The following is a 24,686-nucleotide window of genomic DNA, read 5'->3' as shown; positions in this document are numbered from 1 at the left end:
TCGAGACATCTCCTTCCTCTCCCAGGATTCCGCAAGATTTCGTGCAGATAAGTTTTAGTTAATTGAGGTTGGGCCACGAGACGCATTGCTGTATGTCTTGCATTTTGAGCACATTTATGTTGCTTATGTTTTATATGTAAATATACATGTAATGTCAGTATGTACAATGAGACATAAGTTATGCAAGTTTTGAATACATTTATGATTTCAGAAAAGGCACAGAGGTGGTTATGTGTTTATAGGAAATGCCATATTAGATACATATTTTCATGAATTAAATTTGCGCCTCAAGTTTTAGTTATCAGTCTGCACGATTCACCTCAAATCATACATGTAGGTCGGGGTAGGTCGTCTTAATTATTGTCATCCACAAAGTAACATCTGAGCTATTTAAAGCTTCATGGAAAGTTAATGGCTCTCCATACTCTATTAGAAGATAGTAAGTAACATTGATCTATGTGACATACTCCGAGTGCCATGTTGGTGGTCGTCTCTCACTAGTTGACCTACGAACTTCCAAAGCCTCGGACTCGACTGGTTCTTGTTCCTCGTTCTCTGGTGCTGCTTCAGGAGAATTTGATTCTTCTTTTTCCGGATTATTTTTCACATTTATTGGTACAGTCTCTGAATTTTCTTTTACAACGCTATCATCTTCATCTCTCATTTGCAGTTGATCTTCTACAAAGATAACATCTCTGCTGATGACGATCTTGTGGGCAGTGAGGTCCCACAAACGATACCCCTTTACTCCATCAGCATATCCCAAGAAGATACACCTCCTAGATTTTGGATCTAACTTTGTTCTTTCTTGAGCATTGTACATCATGTACACAGGATATCCAAATGCATGTAGGTAGGAGTAGTCAGCTGGTTTTTCAGTCCACATCTCCATCGATGTCTTCAGCCCAATAGCTATGGATGGCGACCGATTTACTATATAACCGGCAGTTTTGGCTGCTTTTGCCTAGAATGAAATGGGTAAACCAGCAGTCCCCAACATAGCTCTTATCATTTCTGTAAGAGTCCTGTTTATCCGCTCTGCCACTCCATTTTATTGAAGAGTGTATGCTACCATGAACTGCCTCTGAATCCCTTATTACTTACAGAAAGCAAGAAACTCGCCGTCTCTATACTCTTCACCATTATCTGTCCTCAAACACTTGATCTTTTTACCGGATTCAAGTTCCACTCGTGCTTTGTATTCTTTAAACACTGGAAAGACATCTGACTTTTTCTTAATTGGATACACCCAACATCTCATGGAATAATTATCAATGAAAGTCACCATGTACTTTGCACATCCCATGAATATGTCTGGTGATTCTCAAACATCAGAGTGAACTAATTCTAGAATGCATTTACTTATAGCAATAGATCTATTGAATTTTAATCTATACTGCTTACTTGTAACACAATACTCGCAAAATGGTAAGCTTACCAATTTGATCCCTGGAAGCAATTTTTGGTCAGAGAGAATCTTCAAACCTTACTCTGACATGTGACCAAGTTTGAGATGCCACATCATCACTGATTTTTCTCCATTTGATACGACACACGCATTAGCTTCTTGTAATGTTTCTCCTTTAAGCATAAATAAATTAGCACTGATCTTTTCTGCCTTCATCGATACAAGCGCGCCTCTAGCAATTTTCATGGTCCCATTTTCAACACGAGTTTTGCACCCATGACTGTCTCTTTCTCTTAGAGACAATAGATTCTTCTTCAGGCCTTTAACATGTCGTATCTCCTTAATTGTGTGAATGGTACCATCAAACATTTTGATTTTGATGGTACCAATACCAGCGATCTCCAAGGCATGATCATCTCCCATATATATAGATCCTCCTGAAATAGGTTCGTATGTGTGGAACCATTCTCTCCGAAAGGTCAGGTGCTAAGTAGCTCCTGAGTCTATGAGGCAAACGTCAGATAGTCATTTTTTGCCTTCTGAAATAGTTGTTGCCTCGCTGTAAATAATCTTGCCATCATCCAAAGTACTTGCTACACAACCCTGGGCATTTGATAACTCAGATTATTTTCCCTCTCTTCTCTTTTGGTTGTTCCAACACTCTTTCTTGACATGCCCTTTCTCACCATAATTGTAGCACTTGACATTCGTCTTACTTCTGGATTTTGATCTACCATGATTGTGACTCATACTGGGGCCACATTCCATTGATCTCCCTCTCGTCACTTATAGCGCTTTTACTTGTTGCGAATTTGCTTGTCTGTCTTCCTTACTTTTCTACCTGCTCTCTTCATTTAATACGGAGACTGCAACATCGTCAAAAACTAAAATGTCTGCTGGATTGTTGTTTGTCAGGTTAATGATGAGTTAATCATACGAATCTAATAGACTTTGAAGTAGAAGCTCTACACGTTCATTTTCCTTTATTTTATGACACAACATTGTAAGTTGTGATAATAGAGTCTTAAAGGTATTGATGTGGTCGGTCACCAATGTAGATTCCGCCATTCGAAGAGTATAGAATTTCCTTTTCAAGAAGATTTTGTTATGTAGTGACTTGGCCTTGTACAATTTTGTGAGAGTATCCCATATTTTCTTCGTTGTCTTTTTCTCCTCCACACTGGATAACATCCCGTTTGCAAGTGCTAAACGTAGATCAGCAATTGCATTACCTTCCATCTCATCCACTTGTCATCATTAGTTATCTCTATAGGCCTTTCTCCAATTGCTGCTAAGCAATTGTTTTTCCTCAAAATTGCCCACATCTTCATATTCCACAACGAGAAAATTATTCCCGTTGAACTTCTCAATTTCATAGTTTGCCGCCATTTTATTAATAAATACCGCACACAAGCTAGTGTACCACCTTGAATAGTTGTGAGTATGTGTGAGAATGCACACCAGAAAAGTTCCCAGGAAAGACTGGAGGGGTCACAACGGTCTCACTTAAAACCTAGACTCTTTAGGCTCTTATCGCCTTTGTGACAAAACTTTCCTAGATATGTACAAAACCACACAGTTGGTTTACTCACACCACTATTCCCTGCTTTGCACCACAAAATTCTTAGATTGCTCCCACTGTTTCTCGTGAATATTACCATATATATGAACATACCATATACATAAACAGTACCCGACTCCAAAAAATACAACCAATAGCTCTGATACCACTGTTGGGAGATTGATGGGTGAAGCAGACATACAGCTAAAGTGAAATTGAGAAATAATGAGACACAAAATCACATAGGAACACCAGAAATTACGTGGTTCGGCTTTTAGCCTACGTCCACGGGTGAAGATAGAAGGAAAATATTTTACTAGTGAAAAGGAGTTACAAGTATTTTATCTTACTATCCAAAACTCCAGTTCACTCAAACTCTCAAATCACTATACTCCAAAATCGCTCTCTAAATAAGAAAAAGAACTAAAGAATTCGATGATTTACAAATGAGGAGAGCCACCCTTTTATAGCCAAAATTTGGCTATTGTGCACTATTATTTTATTGTTATTTTTTTTTCCTTTTCCTTCTTGGGTCCGGCACCCATTTTTTCTTCTTCCTCTTTTGTCTTCTTTCTTCTTTTCTTTGCCCTTTTCGGTGGGGCATTGACATATTATGGAATGAGAAATATAGATGCATGATCGATCCCGAGAATATTGCATCTGACTATATTACTTTTTTAAATCATTCAAAATGTTGACAGATTGGACCTTTGAGCACTATTGAATAACAAGAATCAAAATTGTTTTGTTTCTCTAGTTTTTCATCCACTAAAAGAATCATATATGTCCTTTGGCGGATAAAAAATGTTGATCTTGTGGACCTTCTTCAACCAAGAATATAACTAAAGATCAAATCCAAATATTACATTAAGCAGCAAAGATCAATAAGAACCTAATGTGAGATCAAAACAGACAGAAGAACTATTTTACGCTTCAGTTCTTCAATCAAAATTTAAGTACACAGTTCTAAACACTCGTCAAGGATTATAGAACAAGCATCATGAAAAATCAACAAGAAATTACTCAGTGGTACATTACACCCATTTAATCATCTTTTATAGCTCTATTTTTGTAATTTCCTTTAGCACAATGTTGTGGCCAGCTGATTTGTATAAATATGTCGTGACCATAACTAGACGAGTACATATCAAGCAAAAGAGGAAATTGCAACAATGCAAACAAGGTGACAGGGACAAATCCAACAAAGGCAATTGGAATAAACACCAAATTCCATTTGTGGTAAAGAGATATGTGAACAGTTGCACCAAAGGCTACCATCATGCTCGCAATAGAAAAGAACAAGGTGACGAGGCCAATAATTAAGTTCCTTGGTAACGACACAAGAAAATCTTCTTCTGCATAGCGAGAAGTAAGGATACCCAAGAACATTATAACTGAAGTAATGCACTAAATCTAAGAAATTTGGTAATGCTCTGCTGTTAGTGCCACTAAGTACAATTAAGTGTAGCACATTCGCTTATGATCATATTTATATAAGTTATTATTATAATAACTTATGAATATATAAGTTAATTGGTGTTGGGCTTAAACAAATTCAAAGCCGAAACTATTAATTTTAAAACCCAAGCCCATCAGCCATTTTTTGTGATATTAAGCTAATTTAAAAAAAAAAAAGTAAAAAGAAAAGCATTTTCCATTTGCAAGCTCATGGGTAAAGCAAGAAAGAATCGGGGGAAAATGCTTATGGTTTGGATTCATGAAACATTTGGGATATTCTTGGAAAATCTTGATTTAAGGAGTCCGTTGGGAGTTATTTCAGTTTAAAATTTCTGTTGACCTAAACGTGATACAAACCTTCATTTTTATGACAATAAAACATGTCAAGGATAAAATAGAAAACATATTCTTTCAATCTCACTAGCTCTTAAAGGACAAAAATCATCCATGTGAGATAAAGTTCAAAGTATTCAATGGACATAACACATCAAGGTTACTAGCTTAAGTGATATTTCTTGTCACATTTCTTATAAAACTGGTATGATTAAATGTGTGCATGATTAAGCATTTAAAAACTCGAGTTATTTTCATGATCATGATATTTAATCTATCATTGTTTTCATATTATAAAGTTTCTATACTTGAAGAAAAATGGAAAGTGTTTTTATCAAAAGGTTTGTTTTCAATTATAAGGAGTAATTTGAAGAGTTTTAGAAATTATGAAATTATACAAGTATTGTTGAAATTCTAGACAAGAACCTTTTTGAAACGTTTTATAACATTTTTGTTCTAATTTGAAAGTTTATAAAGTTTTAGGCCAAAGTGTGAAATTTGAAAAATTAAGAAGTCAAATTTAGCAGTGCTCCTTCTCCCAGTTAGCAGTTATCCATTAACAATGTGTTACATTCTATCTTTGAAATGGCTATCTGTTTATTTAATTAGACTTAAAATTTTCAAATCACTTCAAAGGTAACATGTCACGTCAGCAAGCGGCTATTCGTTTTAAATTTACTGGTGATCCAATAGTGCATATAGCATCTTATTTTGAGAGAGTTATGGCAAGTTTATTGATCCATCTATAAAAAGCCAACTCTAACTCGATTCATAACTTTTTTCCAAGCTAAAACTCGATCATTCTAAGCGTATTTTTCCACTTTCATTTTGTTTTTACATACTATAATTCATTATTGAACTATAACTTGCTCATACACTCTTGCGAGGAGTTTGATCTTATAAGAATCATCTCTATTTGTAAGATTGACAAGTTGCAAGCGCGGAAAACAGTTGGGTAAAGAGGTGTGGGATCACCTCAAGATTGTAAATGTTTATTGATACCTTTAAAGTCAATTGCATCCATTGTTGAAAACCGTGATGACTTGGTTAGTTGAATCCTCAAGCTTGAATTGCTTGGAGGCATAAATGTAGGCGAGTTTGTCGAACCGCATAAAACTCATTGTATTTATTTTCTCTACCCTTATATCTTTATATTAGTTGTTGTTATTATTATTATTATTATTGGATTTTGGTGGCTGGAGTAGTTGATTTGTGTGCTATTGGAGAATCTTATTTTGGAAACAACTATTGAAGATGAAATGAAGAGTGGGAAGTGTAAATAGGGAGAGAGAGGGTGTTTAAAGTGAGAATGGTATAAATCAAGCAAAAAAGTTGTATTTCGTACTAAGAAAATACGATTTCTATATTTTATGAGTATATTTAGTTTCCCAAATAATTAAAATCCTCAACTAATCAGTTTTATAAATAATTTGGTAAGATTTTTCATAGTTTTAGATTATTACGTAATCATTTATCAAATAATCTATCATGTACGTTTCATAAATTAGCCATAAAAGTTCATATCTATATTTAAATGACCAAAACAGAGTTATGCGAACTTATATCTATTGTAAAATATAAATAGATAGTTAAAAAACAAAAAAAAGTTATCAATGCTAATTAATGTAATAAATTTACCAATTACCTTATCAAACAGTTCCCTCTATTAAAGTACCAAAGGTGCGCTTCGCCTAGTGATTAAGAAAAAAAATTGGTTTGAGCTTAAATGTTATAATACGATTAGATTTCATCCAAATGGGGGATAGAATGATAGGAACTATTTTGAAATGATCGAAGTTGAAGAATAAAAGAATTTATCTTGTAGATTAGAAGACTTCTGCATTTTTCTGATTCAGTATTGATAGCTCTCTGAAATGAGAGTTATTATTGGATTTATACTCTTCACTCAGCCCTATTTAAAGAGTAAATGATGAATTTTTATCATGTTCTAGTTATATTTTGCATAAGTATCTATTTAAGTTTAATCATAACAATTTGATATGGTTCACAAGATTTTATGCTCTAATTAAGTGCATTATTGTAGGTGACTTAAAAGCTCAGGTCTTACTGATAGATGTTGTAGAAGAAGGATTTCATTGTTGTAGCAAATACTACAATAGCCAAAATCAAATACAAACAAAACTGTTCAAACTATTCACATGCTAATAGACAAAATTTGTTTCAACCGTTACTACAGTGCCACTTTCATAAGCAGACCAATAGTGGCAGGCAACACAAAAAAAAAGGGAGTGTGGTCCTACGATGCCAAGAAAGAACAAGTGTCCTCATGCAGTTTGGTTGCCCTAATCCCAATATATTAAAGGGCACATTTTAAGGAAATAGAGGACACGACTGACAAAGGCAAGAAGAATACAATAAGAGAGATTTTAGAGATGCAACACAAGGAATTTTCATAGAGAAGAATGAGAGATAACAAGTGTGACATTTGGGAGTCTTTTGTATCTCACCTTTTCATTGTATTTGATTGTTTTTTCTCTCTTTAATGATGTATTTAATGGCAAACACTTATGTTGTTACTGTTTTAATGCTCATCATGAGCTAAACCTCAAGTTAGTTGGGTTTTTAATAAACTTAATGGTTATTTGACTCACATATGTATATTGCTCAGAATCTGCTGTAGCACTTTGTTTTAATTTTACTTATTGCAATTTCCTATTTTGGTTGACTATTCATTTAGTGGATACTAGTTAAGAAGAAGCCTAAAAAAAGTCTGACTTAATATAATAAATTAAGACAATACATGGTTTTAGATTAGGTCTCCCAAGTTGAGTTAATCTCGATTTGAATATTGCCATACTTAATCTAAGATTAGTGAAGAATTAGACGTAAAAATTCACCTTGTAAGGCAAATAAAGTCTGAAATGTATAATGTTATATCTGATGTTAGTTTAACAACTAGTAATTGTTACTTTGCATATAGATGTAAGATATCCAAAATAAGACAGCTGAGGACGCATTAGAGATTCCGTCCAATGCTATAGTAGATGCTGTAGCAATTGTGCCTTAACTAGTAAGTGAGTTTAGAACCCAACTACCCCTTTGCCATTGAGTATATCTTTGCATTCGACTTTACATTTTCTATATTACATTTTATTTATTGCATTGTCAATTTTAGTAGATTTCTCATCTCATCATTTATTTGGTTTTATTTAGGTTATTAAAATTGCACTGTTAAAATTGCTATAGCAATTCCTATAACATCAATCTCTTATAAGATGATCTTGATACTCCTCATTACGTTACTTGTTGTGTACACTTGCATATTGACAACTCACAACACACCAAGTATGTAATTAGCTTACAATTTTATATTATATTTAGGTGCTTTATGGTTAGTAATGAGATTGCTGATAATATGTATGATTTATTAGTATTATAATATACGGAAATTCAATTATTGAGGTGAAATATGGAATTTTAAGCATAAGATATAATTTATTGCTTGAGGCTATTGTAGTAATTTTGGGTTTACAAGTATGGATTCAGACTTATAAGTTCTACGGTAAATATCCATTGTGAGCTATGTCGCATAAAGTTTGTTGTATTTTCTCATGTTTGAGAAGTAATTATGTCATTTGCTTGATTTAGCAGGAGCCGCGAACGTGAGTCAATTAGTGGGCATCAAAGATAGTCAAGCTTAAGCATAGTCTTTATGAATGGAATACACTAAACTTATCTTGAATATTTTTATTACAATTTCAATTCGAGTAAAGTAAATTATGTCTACAGAGTAATGTTTGATGCTTTGATTTTAGTCTTTATAGAAATAGTTTTTCATTTACATATTGAATTTTTTATTAATGGATATGATGGATTTTTTAATAATAAATGCATGAGTATTTTAATAAAAAGGAATGTAGACTTAAAGTTTGTTTAAAATGTTTCTTTCCATGTGTATAAAAGTTTATTTTCAAAATCATTACCCTTCCCCTCCAAGTACATAGATGAGAATAGAGATACAATTACATAAATTTAGTTACAGAGATACAGTATAGGGATGCAATTGAGATAAAGGCTTTTTGAGCTTGTCTGAGTACACATAGTGCTTTAGGCCATGTGCTCAAGGCCTTTTGCCTTTTGGAGGCTATTTTATCCTTGCAGTATGATAAGATATGATTAGATATATGAAATGGCACGTTATTGGTCTATCCGTTGTAGCTCCAAGCATAACAATATACTTTTATATTATGTTTACTTACTGGAGTAGAAGTGAAGAGTGTGGATTCCTCATATTCTAATTTTTACTTACATAGTTTAAAAGAGGAGTGGGAATCTCACTTCGTGGAGCCCACCTTTTTTAGGAATAGGGAGGGGGATTCCCACTCATTTTTTATTCTTATTTTATTAAATTTAGTATAATTATATTTAATAAAACAAAATAAATAATATTATATTTATTTAAATAATATTATTATATTATTTTAAAAATTATTATGATTTAAAATAATAATATTAAACTTATTTAACTATAACCTTATTATATTTAGTTAAAAATAATAATTTTATTGATTCTAAGTTAGAATTACTTAAAAATATTGTTATTATATTCATAGAGAATTAATAATATAACTATATACTATCTTTTTTTGAAAATATAATATTATTTTATTTATTTAAAATTAATAATTAATAACAACAAATAGTTTATTCTAAGAAAATATTAATTTCGTACTATATTATTAATAATAATGTTTCATTTTTATTGCTTTTATCAGTAATTTTTAATTTATATAATTAGGAATATTAATAATTACCATTAATTTGCAAATATAATAAAATAAATATTTTATTTTTGAAAATATATTTTATTAATTTGATAATTAAAAACTATAATTCTTTACATAAGGATAAAATTATAATTCGAAAGCATTGACTCTCAATACAAGACAAAATAAACACATAAATTAGATTCTGATTCCGATTCCATACTCCCATTTCAGTGTAAGTAAACAATTTGCTCTTACTCCCACTCCCAATCCCAGAATTCCTACTCCTTAGGATTTTCACTCTAATCCAAATTGTAAACGCTACATTCGCACATTTGTTGCATTGCCCATATAAGTTTGGGTATGGAAGGTTATTTCTTTGGGTACTTGTTCATTGACAACTTTATAATTATGTATATACATTCTCTATTGATATGATTTTCATGATTATTATGCACAATATCATTTATTCCTTTTTAAATGCTAGTTTTTTATTTAAAGTTTAAAAGTTTTTACCATACACTATTATGTTTTAAGACCTATTTCAATGAAAATTGTATATTGTAGTCAAATATAGTGATGGCAGCTCAAGAAAATATTTAGTTAATACAATTGATGAAGGATCTACACCAACTAGTAGATTACATAGTACCATTGTATTGCAATAATCAATCGGTGATTAACTTGATGGAAAATCCAATTTTCCATGCAAGAACTAAGCATGTAGAGGTGCACTATCTTTTCATCAGAGAAAAGGTGTTGCAAGATGAAGTTAAAACGCGGTGAGTCAAGATGGACAATTAATTTGAGGACTTAAGCTCTTTGTTGTGGAAATTAAGTGAAGAGTAAATAGTTAGAAGAGAGAAAGAAGAGTGAGTCGTGAGTGTTGTAATGTCTCTTATAAAATATCAACAAAGTCCTTCCATTTAACAAAAGTTTCTCTCAAGTAAATAGTTTTAGTTTTGTGCCGTTTAGTCCCCCTAAATTTCTCAACACCCCACTGCATTAATTCTTATGTCGGATAAATTATAGCACAGATTCCACAGGAAATTAATTAAATTATAGCATGGATTTCAGCGACAAATGAGGTAGCACATCCCAAGTAACAATGTGAAACACAAAACTTTATGAAAACTTCAATACAACATCGTTCATGAAGAATCCACAATAGGATCGGGACTCACATTACTAAAATATACAAGAAGTACTAAATCTAAAGACATCGAAAGATGTCGGATCCATACGTCGATTGATACATTTGAACAAATAATGGCAGCTGCAGTAATGCATGTATGGTCAGAGGGACAGACGCTAGGATAGGAATGGTTAACCATTTCGATCTATCATGGAGAACAATTGAAAAAGTTGCCACAAAAGATATCATCATGTTCACGATAGAGATGAAGAGAGAAACAAGACCTATTATTAACTTTTTTTGCAGTGACTCGAGGAAATCTTTGTTAGAGAAAAATCAATTTTTTAAAATTTTTATAAAAACTTTTAGGACTGATCTCATACAATATATAGGAATACGTAATCTAGAAATCGTACCTTGAAAATCTGAGAAGATGTACAATCTTTGCTTTTTCCGCTGAAGTGATTTAGACTCTCAGATCACGATCTGTCACCACCACTCCTATTAGATCATGATCTGTGACCACCACGCCTATTAGATCACGATCTGTCACCACTGATCTTCTAGATTATGACTCAGGTTTGATCTGCACTTGACATGTAGGCGCCTTTATCACCACTATAAGCAACTAGCAAGAGAAAATTTTTCTCTCAAAATTGGAGAGAAATATTTTTTCTCTGATCTGTATAAAGTGGCTGCTCTATCTCTTTTAGGAGAAAATAAGCCTTTTTATATCTCTATTTAGTGGAAATCCTAGGCTCCATATTTATTTATTTTTTAATTCTATTAAATCCCACTTGATTTAAATTAAAAATAATTAAAACAAAAGTCACGGTACTTGTTCTTGTGTTATAGGGGCCCACCTTATAAAATAACACAAGGCCCCTTACACTCAAGCATATTAATGGAGCCTCCCACTGAATAATATATTTAGGCTTTTAACCTAAATAGCTAGTTATCTTGCTTATTAATTCAGTAGCGGCGCAGTCAATTAAATGAGCTAACTCAGGGATCATATGGGTACATACAATAATGCCTACAATAATTAGGCTGTAATTAAACTAGTCCAATTATTTAATTCCAAATCTACTCCACTAAAAGATTGAAATTGACCTCCATAATTGTATGCTATCTAGGATAGTGTACTCGAATAATAATTCGACCCATGTCACATTGATTTCTTTACTGCATAATCCTTTGTACCATATCGTTAATTAAATCGACATCTCAACTGTCCAATCAATTTAATTACATCTTGTTCCTTGATACTTACTGGTTTTCTCTAATGATCATTTTCAACATACTAAATATGTTGACACACTCTGGCCAAAGAATTCTATGATTAAGTGCCGAAAACCCATCAAGAGATGTGTTGTACAAATTCTATATTGTTAATCTATAACTCCAATACTCATAATTGCTCCCACCAAGATACCGGGTAATTTTGACCGCAAGTGTGTGTCGTGCCTATTGGTAACTCAAATGGAATAACAATTACAATCATGAAATCATAACTAACTCAAGATTAAGATTACAGTAAAATCAATGCCTATGAGATTTAATAAGTCGGATAGTCATTTCAAGGTTAATTAAATCTCATATGTGATCTAGATCAATGTAGTCAAACTACATCAGTAGATTCATATATGATTAAGACAAATTATTCAATGAATTTACTGCAGTCTAAACATAAATAGAGCGCCCAACTCTATTTATCAACTGCGAACTAAATTTATTTAATCATAAGATAACTTGTATTTATGTTTTCTGTGAATCCATATGATGATCACATAAATACATATAATATGATTAAACGGACCTTATCAATATATATTTATGCAATTGAAAATGTCTCAAATATTTTATTAATCAGAAAATAAATTAATATGGTTTAAAAGAGCATATAATACCAACAATCTTCTTCTGCATGCTGCGCAATTTGGATAGATACGAACACCAAAAGTGAAGTAGAAGTGAAAATAAACCCGAGTGCATATGAGATAGCAAACACCATGAATAACTTATCTCTCAAGAAAATTGGGATGCCACTTTCACTGTTTCCTCCAGGCACAGTACAAGCTATTGCAAACATCATAGTAGCAATGAGAGCGGTGGCAACCATGCAAGAATTTGATGTATGCTTCATCCATTTCTCTGAATTCTCAAGAAAATCTTTATGTTGCTCTATGAATATATCCTGGGCTGTTTTTCCATCAATGTTTTGTGCTTTTCTTAAGAAAATGGTGCACTAATTTCTCCACCTACGAGAGCATATATCAAAATTGTCAAGGAATAATGTTACTAATTGGAAGAGTACGCAACATGGATAATTTATGTGTTTTAACAGGAGCTAAAACCTTGAATCACTGCACCTCCCTTTGCATTTTTAGAGCTACCCCAAGCACAATTCTTAAATGAGCTGAAGGTGCTAACTTTGCTGCCAAATGCAAGATGCTGTCCTTAGTAGATTCATCAATTAGCTGGGGAGATATGAACTTATTATATACAACCATATTATGCAAAAGATTCAAAATCTTTTCTTGTCGATGTTGAACAATATTTGAAAGTTAAATGTGTAACTATAAAATGTGTTTGGGAACTAAGAAAATGAAAATAATATTCTGGAGTTTTTCTTTTATTTCATTTCTCGATTAACAATGAAAAGCAGATCTACATCAGTTTATATACCAAGCTAAAACAAGAGAGCTAAACTAATTAAGTAAGCTTAACTACAAAACAGAATGAAAAGCATGCTTCAACAAACTTGCTGAGCTGGCATAGCTTCTTAACAGACTCTGCTGATTTGGCTTTAGATCTCACGTGCCAGCTGAGCTGCTCTTTTTTACTGCAACGTGAGATTCCTTAACATCCCCCCTCAAACTTAAGGGGCATGCTTGCACATTGAGTTTGGCTCGAAAATAATTGAAATGAATAAAAGTGAGAGGCTTAGTCAAGATGTCTGCAATATGCTCTTTACTGGGAATGTACCTGATTTCCAGTTCTTTAGTTAGGACTTTATCTCTAATGAAGTGCATGTCTAATTCAATATGCTTTGTTCTTGAATGATAAATAGGGTTCTTAGCTAGTTCTATTGCACTGACATTATCACACCAAATCGTGGGAAGAGAAACACATTCAATACCAAGTTCACCAAATAATGATTGAATCCATGAGATTTTTGCACTTGCAGCTGCAAGGGCTCTGTACTCACTCTCTGCACTGGACCTAGCAACCACTGACTGTTTCTTGGATGACCAAGATATCAAGTTACTTCCCAAATAATTGCATTAAGCACCTGTTGATTTCCTATCATCAATATCAAAAGACCAATCTGCATCAGTGTAACCTGAGAGCTTCATTTCTCCTTCTGTTGAAAACTTTAAACTATAATTTTCAATCTCCTTTAGATATCTAAGAACTCTTTTGCAGGAAATGACATGTTGAAGTGTAGGTGCTGACACATACTGACTTAGCTTGTTTACTGCATAAGTTATTTCTGGTCTCATTAGAACTAAATACTGCAACCCCCCAACAAGACTTCTGTAACCAGTAGGATCTTCAACATACTAGCCCAAATGACCCTTAGTTTCCTTCTGGAGCTTTACTCCTGTCACCATTGAAGTGTTACACCCTTTGCATTCTAACATATCAGCTTTACTCAACAAATCCCTGATATATTTCCTCTGAGACAGATAAATATCCTCTGCAACATAAGAAACTTCTATGCCAGGGAAACACGACAGTTTCCTCAAGTCTTTTAGAGCAAATACTTTACTGAATTCCAAGATAAATTGCTCTAATTCAGCACTATTAGGACTTGCGATCATTATGTCATCGACATATATCAAAAGGAAAATTATTGAGCCCTACTTTCCTTTACAGAACAAGGATGTATCAGCTCTTGATTTTCTGAATCCCCACTTGGTAACCAGACTATCTCTCAACTTATCATACCAAGCTCTTAGAGCTTGTTTTAACCCATATAAAGCCTTCTTTAATTTGCACACATAGTTGGGCTTCTGCAGATCAACAAACCCCTCAAGTTGACACATATAAACATCTTCAGTCAACTTTCCATTTAAAAGTACATTATTTACATCCACTTGTCTAATTGTCTATTTATGCATTGCAGCTAAACTCAATATAATTCTCACTGTAGAAGATTTCACAACAGGACTGAATGTTTCAAAGTAATCCACACCTTCAGTTTGTTGAAAACCTTTTGCAACTAACCGAGCTTTATACTTAACTATGCTTCCATTACTGTTTTGTTTTACTCTAAACACCCACTTGTTGCCTATAACTTTGTGTTCAGCTGAAGATGAAACTAATGACGAAGTCTTATTCCTGATTAAAGCCTCATACTCATCTCTCATGGCTTGATGCCAATTCTGATCACTAAAAGCTTCTTGATTTGTATCAAGTTATTTATTGATTAAAGTTGTATATATTTTTGGTTTGAAGATACCAGATTTTGATCTGGTAACCATTTTGTGAGAAGGTTTCTGAGTCAGGCTTGTGTTTGAGGCATCAGGAATATGCTGAGATTATGGTTGTTGAATGATAATTTGTGGTTCAAATTGTGGCTGAATTGATTCTAGATTTTGAGAAGATATGTGGGGTGATAAAGATTCTGTCAAAGAATGATTAGGTAGCTCATGATGTAAAATGTCTGTATGTAAAGATGATGAAGATACCTGTTCATTTCTTACTGAGTCTGCTGAGAAATTTTCTTCAAGACTGCTATCAGGGATAGAAAGTGTTAATAAATGAAAAATTTGTTGCTGAGTAAAGGATGACACTGGAATCTCAGATGAGGATGTGTTTTCAGAAGAAGAAAAAATGATGTTGGTTAAGTAAGGAAATATGGTTTCATAAAAAGTCACATGTCTAAGTATATGAACCTTTCCTGAACTTGTCAAACATTTGTAACCTTTATGAGATGGGTTGTATCCAATAAAGATGCATTTTCTTGTATGAAAATCGAACTTATGCTTGTTGAAGTCCCTCAAATATGGATAACAAAGGCAACCAAAACATTTTAAGAAGCTGTAATCTGGTTTGTGGTTGAATAATTTTTCATAAGGAGACACAAACTTTAGCACAAGGGTAGGCAATTTACTTATATAATAAACTGCAGTGTGAATAACATCCCACCAAAATTTAAAGGGCAGATTAGCTTGAGCTAATAATGTTAATCCCAATTCTACTATATGTCTAAGCTTCCTCTCAACCAGACCATTTTGATGGTGAGTATATGGACATGAATGTCGAAATATGATCCCATTTTGATTCAAGAAATCAGTGAACACTCTATATTCTCCCCCCTAGTCAAATTGCAGCATCTTGACTTTACTGCTGAATTGATTTTCTACTTGGAGTTTAAAGAATTTAAAGACTGCAAAACCATCTGAATTAAGCTTGAGAGGATAAACCCAAGTGTATCTACTGTAGTCATCAACAAAACTGATATAATATTTGTATCCATTCCTAGAAACAGTAGGTGAAGGCCCCCAAATATCAGTATATATTATATCAATTCCAGTACTTGTGTACTTTTAGTTTCAGTGGTGGGAAAATGTAGTTTATGAGTCTTTCCTAATTGACAAGCATCACAGATAGAATAAGTAGAAGATGAAAGAGCTTTAGAAGAGACTTTAAATTGCTTACAGGATTTAAGCAAATGCATCAATATTGTTGAGTTTGGATGACCAAACCTTCTATGCAATAAGGTCAGATCATCAGGTTTTTTATTACAAGCATTTGAAAATGAGTTATTACAAGTTGTAGTAAAAGCACAACAATTTTGATGAACAAAAGACACATTTGAGACTGACAGTATAGAGACTGGCTAATTTATCTGAGATTGTGATAGATGAAATGCAGGTGATGAAGATAGAGGCTTAGGTTTCAATAGCAGTTTGTAGAGACCTTTCTCAACAAGGCCTTGCAGAAGAACTTGTCCCTTCATATCCTTTACAAAACAGATATTTCCACAGAATTCAACAGAGAGAGAATTATCAGAGGTGAGTTTAGAACTGCTTAACAAATTTTTAGTGATTGAAGGAACAAACAACATGTCTTTAAGTGTTATAACAATATGTGAAGAATGACAGTTTGAAGCTCTAAATGACAGAAAAGCATGTCCAATATGAGAGATAGATAATCCTTTACCATTACCAATGATGAGCTGATCATTACCTTTATACTCCTCTTTGAGCTGTAGATTCTCCATATTATTTGTTTAGTGGTGAGTGGCTCCACTATCCAAATACCAGCCATTATCAGCAGCTCCTTCAAAATTTGCCATATTTGCAGCTCCAGGATTATAAGCATCAACACCAGGGTAAAGATGTGCTCCAGAAGTAGGATGAAAATTTGGTGGCATATAGCTGAAACAATCATAATCTTCACAGCTAGAATGTGAGTTGAAACCATCAAAATTAGTAAAGTATGTAGATCTTGGTCCTTTTCCTTTACTAAAATTTCTTGGAGTAGGAGTATAATCTTTTACAAATCTGTGCCAGCAGATGTCAGCTGTATGACCAATTTTAAAACAGACCTGACAAGTAGTTTCTTCTATGTTTCCAGTAGATCCTGTTGATCCATTCATTCCAACAAAGCCATTTCTAGTGAATGGAGTCATATTCCTTGGTCATTGAGAAGAAAAATTGTGAGCATTATTTTGACCAGGAAACTGTCCTCTGCCATTTCCCCTCCTGAAACTTCCATAAAACATTCTTTGTGGACTAAAATTTCCTTCTCCAAATCCATGATTCCTACTACCAATATTACCAAAACTACCACCAATATATTCACCTCTTCTGAAATTACCTCTAGCTTGACCATAGAAAGCTCTATGATAACATGTATTAACATAGGCATAGTTTGCATTAAACATATTCTTATCATCATGTTCTTGTTCAAGTCTGGTTTCATGTGTTAACAACAATGCATAAGCATCATCAAATTCCATTTTAGAACCAGTTATGAAGGTTGCTATATCACGATAGCCTAATCCTAATCCATTTAATATTGTTAACATCAAATCTTTTTCTGTTATAGGACTACCAGCACTAGCAAGTTTATCAGCTATAGATTTCATCTTAATACAATAATCTTCAATACTTAATGCCTCCTTCTTTATTGTATTCAACTCATATCTAAGCTGAAGTACTCTAGCCTCAGATTGAACTCCAAACTTCTTCTCTAAGGTTCTCCATGCATCAAAAGAGCTCACACAATTAATAACAAGACTAAGATTACCTTTATTAATTGCTGATAACAGCCATCCAAGTAAGGTTTGATCCTGTGATCTCCAGTTTTGATATTCTAGCTTATCAATTTCTTGAGCAGATCCATTAGCTCTAGCGAGTAGTAATTTTTCCTCAGGTGTTGATTTGGTTCCATCTATGAAGCCTTCCAATCGATTTCCTCTGATTGATGCTAAAACTTGTGATCACCAAAACAGATAATTGGATCTATCTAACTTGATTGAAGTGTTAAATGAGAAATTGATCTGACTTACATTTGCTGCTATCGTATTTCTGGAATTTATTTGTTGATTACTAGAGCTTGCTCTGTTTGGCTCTGATACCATGTTTGAAAGTTAAATGTGTAATTGTAAAATGTGTTTGGGAACTAAGAAAATGAAAATAATATTCTAGAGTTTTTCTTTTATTTCATTTCTCGATTAACAATGAAAAGCAGATCTACATCAGTTTATATACCAAGCTAAAACAAGAGAGCTAAACTAATTAAGTAAGCTTAACTACAAAACAGAATGAAAAGAATGCTTCAACAAACTTGCTGAGCTGGCATAGCTTCTTAACAGACTCTGCTGATTTGGCTTTAGATCTCACGTGCCAGCTGAGCTGCTCCTTTTGACTGCACCGTGAGCTTCCTTAACAAACAGCAACTTTCAGTATGGTTTGCTGATCAGTGGAAAGCCAAATGGTATGTGGGAACATTTGAAGACACTTCTTTACGATTTCAACAATGCCAGAGCTTGCTGCAGCAGCTATGGTGTTTGAGTGGAAAGATACATAATCCTTTACATCATAAACATTTGAAATGCTTTAAAAACGTGTTTGGCCATTTCGAGGGCCAATTTATGTGTCAACTTTGCATCCCGAATTTGCTTGATACCAGGCACTGCAAATAAAACAAACAATGGATAATGTATAAGAAATTACATGATCAAGTCACCCTCATTAAGCCAGGGAGAGCAACATCACTTACCCAAGAGTTCAATGCAATTCCAAAATAATTTTCATGGCCATAGTAACACTGCAACCAAAATACCGATATAGAAAAAAGTATTAAATCACTTGAATGAAAATGCATGACACGTTAGAAATGATCAACTAAAGAATACAACATTGGCACGCTGGAGAAAATTGAAATTCTTATATTAAAACTCCAGTCAATAATTAAACCATATTAAACCCATAATACTAGAATATTGCAATACAAAACCAAAACTAATACGAAATTTAATTCATAAACCTTGACCGGTTGTATTGACCAGACCAATTCTTGCTGACCACGGTGCTGAGGAATCCATTTCCACAGGAACAACTTAAACAAGGAAAAAAGGAAAAAAAAATATATCAGCAAATAGCATCACTACTGTTGTAGAATATATAATGATATACAATGAGAGAGGACTAACGAGGGTAGATCCAGTTTTTTTAAGATCCAAGATCGGTTCCATTTTGGAAATCCTGGGGCCTTAAAACCAATGCATCTAGTATATTATGCCCCTCATCATCTTTAACAGTACCTAAGTTACGATGTCCCTGGCTTAAATATAAAATAATATCTGCTGCAAAAGTTAAATTAAAAAAAAAAAGTTACAAAAGAAATCCATCAACGAATGCATTTGACATGGAAGTCACGATGTAGATATTTTACTTTACCATGAAAACCTCCAGCAGCTAGTGCGCAAGCAAGCATACCAGCCAAAGGACCAGTGAATGGGCTGCCGGGAGGTTCATTAGTAGTTACAGATGAAAGGTAGTATACAATGTCTTTATCTTTGGGAGCACAATGAGCTGCAGAGAGAAGCGGAGTCCACCCGCAGTTGCTCACAGTTTGTGTAAGAGCACGCTTTTTCCTTACTAAAGCCTGCACGCCTTGATGCTTCCACCAACTTCCGCATAATGAAGTGCCGTGCAACCCAATTCATCTACCATTCCAAGATCATTTGCATCCACGACATTCACCAACTCCTCCATGAACTCCCAGTTTCCCTCACAGGCAACAACGAGGAGCACCGTTCTATCGAGGACTGATATGGGTTTTGTCAACTACTGTAATGCCTAAAATTTGTGCTGGACGCTCGATGAAGATGTGGATTATACTCACCAGGTTTTCGGATCCTAGAATCATGAGTCGTGACATCCTGGCCAATCGGCTCCTTAATGGAAATAGAGTTTGTAGCGTTAGCTTGGTTCTCCGTAGGTAAGACAATCAGAGACTCGACATCTGCAATCTGTTTAGTGATGGAAGGCTCAGGTCGTGGAGTATCTAAGGGTTGTGGAGTATCTGACGGCAGAACTTCTGACTTCTTATTATCTACTCTGGTCTGTCAGTTCCCACTGGGCCGCTTGGGACGAACCCCGGATTGGCCACGTAACTGATATATATTATTAAACACTTACCTGCTTCCTTTCTCTCAATAAAATCGATAAGATAGTTAAAATTAGTGCTCCTAAGGTTAGCCGGACCTGAAGCACGAGGAGCAACTCACGGCATTTTAGCAATTATTAGCAGGATTTATTTGTAAAGAAACGTTATATCAAATGGTAACTCTCGAGCCTTGACAAAGAAGGCTTTATAGATATGTGCATTCACTAACGTATGTCGTCAGTTACTTTAATTTCTAAGCGTGAAAAGGAAGGATGCATTTATTTATTTATGCTTCTTCTTTTTATTTATTTATTTATTTATTTTTAACTAGTATGAAAGCTGTATCATCCTTTAACAGGAATATGAATATGATGGCTGCAATCCTCTAAATTAGTCATTTTAATAATCTTCAACCTTAGATATGAAATATACTTGCTCAGATTTCTGAACTATTAATTGCATTGCCCAATTTTGTTAACAGCACTCATTTTGCATAAGAACGTAGAGCAAGAAGCTGAACAAGCAGCACATAAATTGACCATCAAAGTCAGTTCCCAAAGGCCAAAACAACCTCTTCCAGTCTTCTTCTTGATGATCAATAAAGCAAAACCCCAACTGAAATTGGAACAAATCTAAATTCGTAAGCAAGAGAAGATTATAAAGCTTGGCATGAATAAAGAGAGATTCAATACCTTTTATTTTAAAAGAAAAAGTGAAAATGTTATTCCTGCAAACAAATCAACAGACAATTCTCACGCAATTGTCATCACAAATCCAAAGTAGTCCTACCAAACTTTTGAATAAGAGATATTTATCTTCACCTTAGCAACTAAAATTATATATTTTTAAAAATAAAATAAAATAAAACACTTAATTGCATTGCGCTATGGTTAGTAACTAGTTTTAGAGGAAACAATTTGGCTAATTGGTTGGCTAATAATTACATTTACATATAAGTACTATGTTATGATGAAAACTTAAGAAGTGGCTATTTTGTTGTTTGTGAGTTTAATGCTTATTGGGTAGACTCATGTGCTGTTAGTTGGCGGCATGTGGATAAAACATGACAGCATAAAGGTAGATTTTATTTTTAAGAAAACTCAAAAGTTGGAAAATGTATATTAATAGAGGAGAAATTAAAAGGAAGAAGAGAAATGAACATAAAAACTTAATAAAGAAAAAAAATGTTTGAATTTTTTTTTTTAAATTTTTTTTAAGTTTTTATTTTTTATTATTTTTTTTTAAATGAAGAAGATGCGTTTCTAGAGTCACTACACTCCATATTCAACCACCTTCAACACAAAACGTTAGCAACAGTTAGTTTCTACAACAAAAAATTAGTAAAAACTTAACCAAGATTCCACATTTGTCGACTATTCCCTCCCCCCAACCAGAACGAAACATTGTCCTCAATGTTTTAAAGGAAAGAAGTAGAGTTTATAAGACATCACCTGGGTGGTGCAACACAGAAGAAAATATTTACAGGCGGAGAGTTAAATCTAATTTGTACTTCTTACTGCTACTACTGTTACCATCATTATTGGGGCGCTCCAACACAAAGGTCCAGGGGTTTGGCTCCGATCTATAAGCTTGTAACAGATCAAGTAGGTCATTAGCAGTGTGAGCACAAATAAAAAGTTTTTTCGCATGAGAAGGAATGAAGTAGTTTTTTATTGCATGGTTAAGAAATGCGATAAAGCCATCATAAAAGTTATTGACATTTAACAAACCGATGGGTTTCTGGTGAATGTGCAGATGGGCCCAAGATGCTAGTGTGATAAGTGCCTCTAGTGTTGCAAGATCTCCTGGAAGGAAAATAAAAGCATCAGTATGATTAAGCATTTTAGCTATTCGTTCTTGCATACCTGAGACGACTAACTCTTCTCCAGTTGATGAGTTAGACGAACTGCCCAATGGTTTTAGGACTCTTGGGATGATGCCTAACACTTGACTTCCTCTGATAAAAGCTGCTTCTGAGACCATTTTTGATAACCCTCGGTTACCTCCTCCATACACCAAGTGTAATTTTCTCGCTGCTATACTTCGACCAAGATCTATGGCTGCCTCTACGAACTCTTTATGTTTGCCATAGGTAAATCCAGAAAGCACACAAATGTTCTTGAATTGTCTATTGGGAGTAGCTGCCATTGTGATACTTCGCAAAAACAATTTGTGAGTGCTTGACAAAGAAAATCACATTTAAGAGTCTTAGTGATAGTGGGTCACAGTTGTGTATGAGGTAACATGTCAGTGTCAAATAACGCGTAAAGCACATGGCTCGCGAGTAAAAAAGAAAACAGTGAAAAGGAAAAAGCAAACAGTAACAAAATTATTAAAAACAATAAAACAAACAGTAAAACAACAGTGAAATAAAATAACAGTAAAGTAAAAGGATATTTACACGTAGTTGCGACTGTGGCTCACATCTTCCTCTAGTTTTACGTCCAGAAACGGCTTGAACGCCCTCTATGGGTCGAGGATAGGCTTCCTATCCAATTTTCTTATAAACTGGCAAACAGGGTCGTTTATAGTCAGATTCCCGAGACTATATCGTGCATGCTCTTTTTGGAATAATGGTCATAACTGGAGAATCGCTCCTTGCACATATCCACTGGGATGCATTTCAAGAGACAGAAGGATATCATCCAATGACTCCTTATTCAAGTCATCCCTAATGAATTGAATCTTATCTTCCCTGTTATCAGACACCATTCCTAAAGAACATGGGTTTCTATCGCAACTCATTTTGGCACACTTATGACAAGCAACAGAAATTCTTCGAGCTCGTCGTTTTCTTGCATAATTTCCTTTACCACAACCAGGCATGAATGCAATAAATTTTGGAGATAACTCACCTGTCAATCGTACTTTAGCTTCGATTAACCAACGGATATCAGCAAGTAGGTTATTCCTCATGAGTAATCGCATGCGTTCGGACCGAGCTTTATAGATCATAAGGAGGGCATTCTGAGGAAGTGAAGGGAATCGCTTGTGAAGCTTCGCTAGAATCTCATTTTTGTCCATACTTTCGCCTCAGAATGTCAGTTATTATGGGAAACTGAAGTAACCGACTTGATTGTCACGGAGTACCGTTATCCGCCACTTCACCGGGGTAACAAACTAAAGCACACAAACAGAAAAAAAAATCAAAACACACAAAGAAAATTAAAATCGTCCTCTTATTGAATTTACCTCAAGCTCCAACTGAATGTCGTAAACACTTCTCTCAATGTCTCTGAGTTGGCGTTCTAAACCCTCAACATAGGCTACTAACTCTGGTGGTTGTAGAGCCCAAATGCGATGTGTTTTACAAAATTGAATTTGCCTTTTGAGATGAGTTTTGACACGTTGAAGTGGTTTAAGAATGTTCAGGAGGAACGGTCTAAGTAAGGTACTCATGATTAAAAATGATAAGAGAAAACTTAATAGTTAAACAAACACACTTATGCAAAAATAATTTCAATTCGCAAAAGAATAATATAAAGAAAGAAAAAGAAATTAAATCAACGAAAAGAAAAAAAATTCAATTCAAATTTGGTGGGTCACTCAAATTTATTTCGGTGTCTTCTCCATGTGGTTGGTACTCTAGATATGGCTTTAATCTTTGACCATTAACTTTAAACATGACACCGTTCTTTGGGTCCTTAATTTCAATTGCCCCATGTGGAAAAACAGTATGAACAATAAAGGGACCAGACCAACGAGAGCGTAACTTACCTGGGAATAGGTGCAAGCGAGAATTGAATAAAAGTACTTTCTGACCTGGAGTGAAAGATTTTCTCATAACGTGCTTGTCGTGGAAGACTTTCATTCGTTGCTTGTAAATCTTGGCGTTTTCATAGGCATCATTGCGAATTTCCTCAAGTTCTGCCAGCTGTAACCTTCTTTCTGAGCTGGCTTGTTGCATGTCAAAGTTGAATTTCTTGATGGCCCAATACGCACGATGCTCGAGTTCCACACGTAGGTGGCAAGCTTTTCCATACACTAGCCTATAGGGTGACATCCCAATCGGGGTCTTGAAAGCCGTTCTATATGCCCATAATGCATCATCAAGTCTTAATGACCAATCTTTTCTGTCTGGCCTCACCGTCTTTTCTAATATGTGCTTAATTTCTCGATTGGAGATCTCAACTTGGCCACTGGTTTGCGGATGATACGGAGTCGCCACTTTGTGTGTGATTGAATACTTTGTCAAAAGAGCTTTGAATGCTTTGTTACAAAAGTGGGCACCACCATCACTGATTATCGCTCGAGGGAATCCAAAGCGTGAAACAATGTTGCTTTTCAAAAATCCTATCACCACTTTGTGATCATTGGTTCTGCATGGAATTGCTTCTACCCATTTTGATACGTAGTCAACAGCAACCAATATGTATTGATGACCAAAAGACGGGGGAAAGGGTCCCATGAAGTCGATACCCCATACGTCAA

General features: G+C 34.3%; 1 protein-coding gene across 1 annotated transcript in view; it reads right to left on the bottom strand.

The window, feature by feature from the left end:
- LOC102615306 (uncharacterized) overlaps positions 1–24,686 on the bottom strand; it is an 86,726-nt gene that overhangs the window by 46,055 nt on the left and 15,985 nt on the right. The gene's annotated exons all lie outside the window — the stretch shown is intronic.

This window comes from Citrus sinensis, chromosome 5, assembly GCF_022201045.2.
Source record: "Citrus sinensis cultivar Valencia sweet orange chromosome 5, DVS_A1.0, whole genome shotgun sequence".
Classification (NCBI taxonomy): Eukaryota; Viridiplantae; Streptophyta; class Magnoliopsida; order Sapindales; family Rutaceae; genus Citrus; species Citrus sinensis.
Note: the sequence above shows the minus strand (reverse complement) of the source record. Positions and strands in the feature narration are given on the sequence as shown.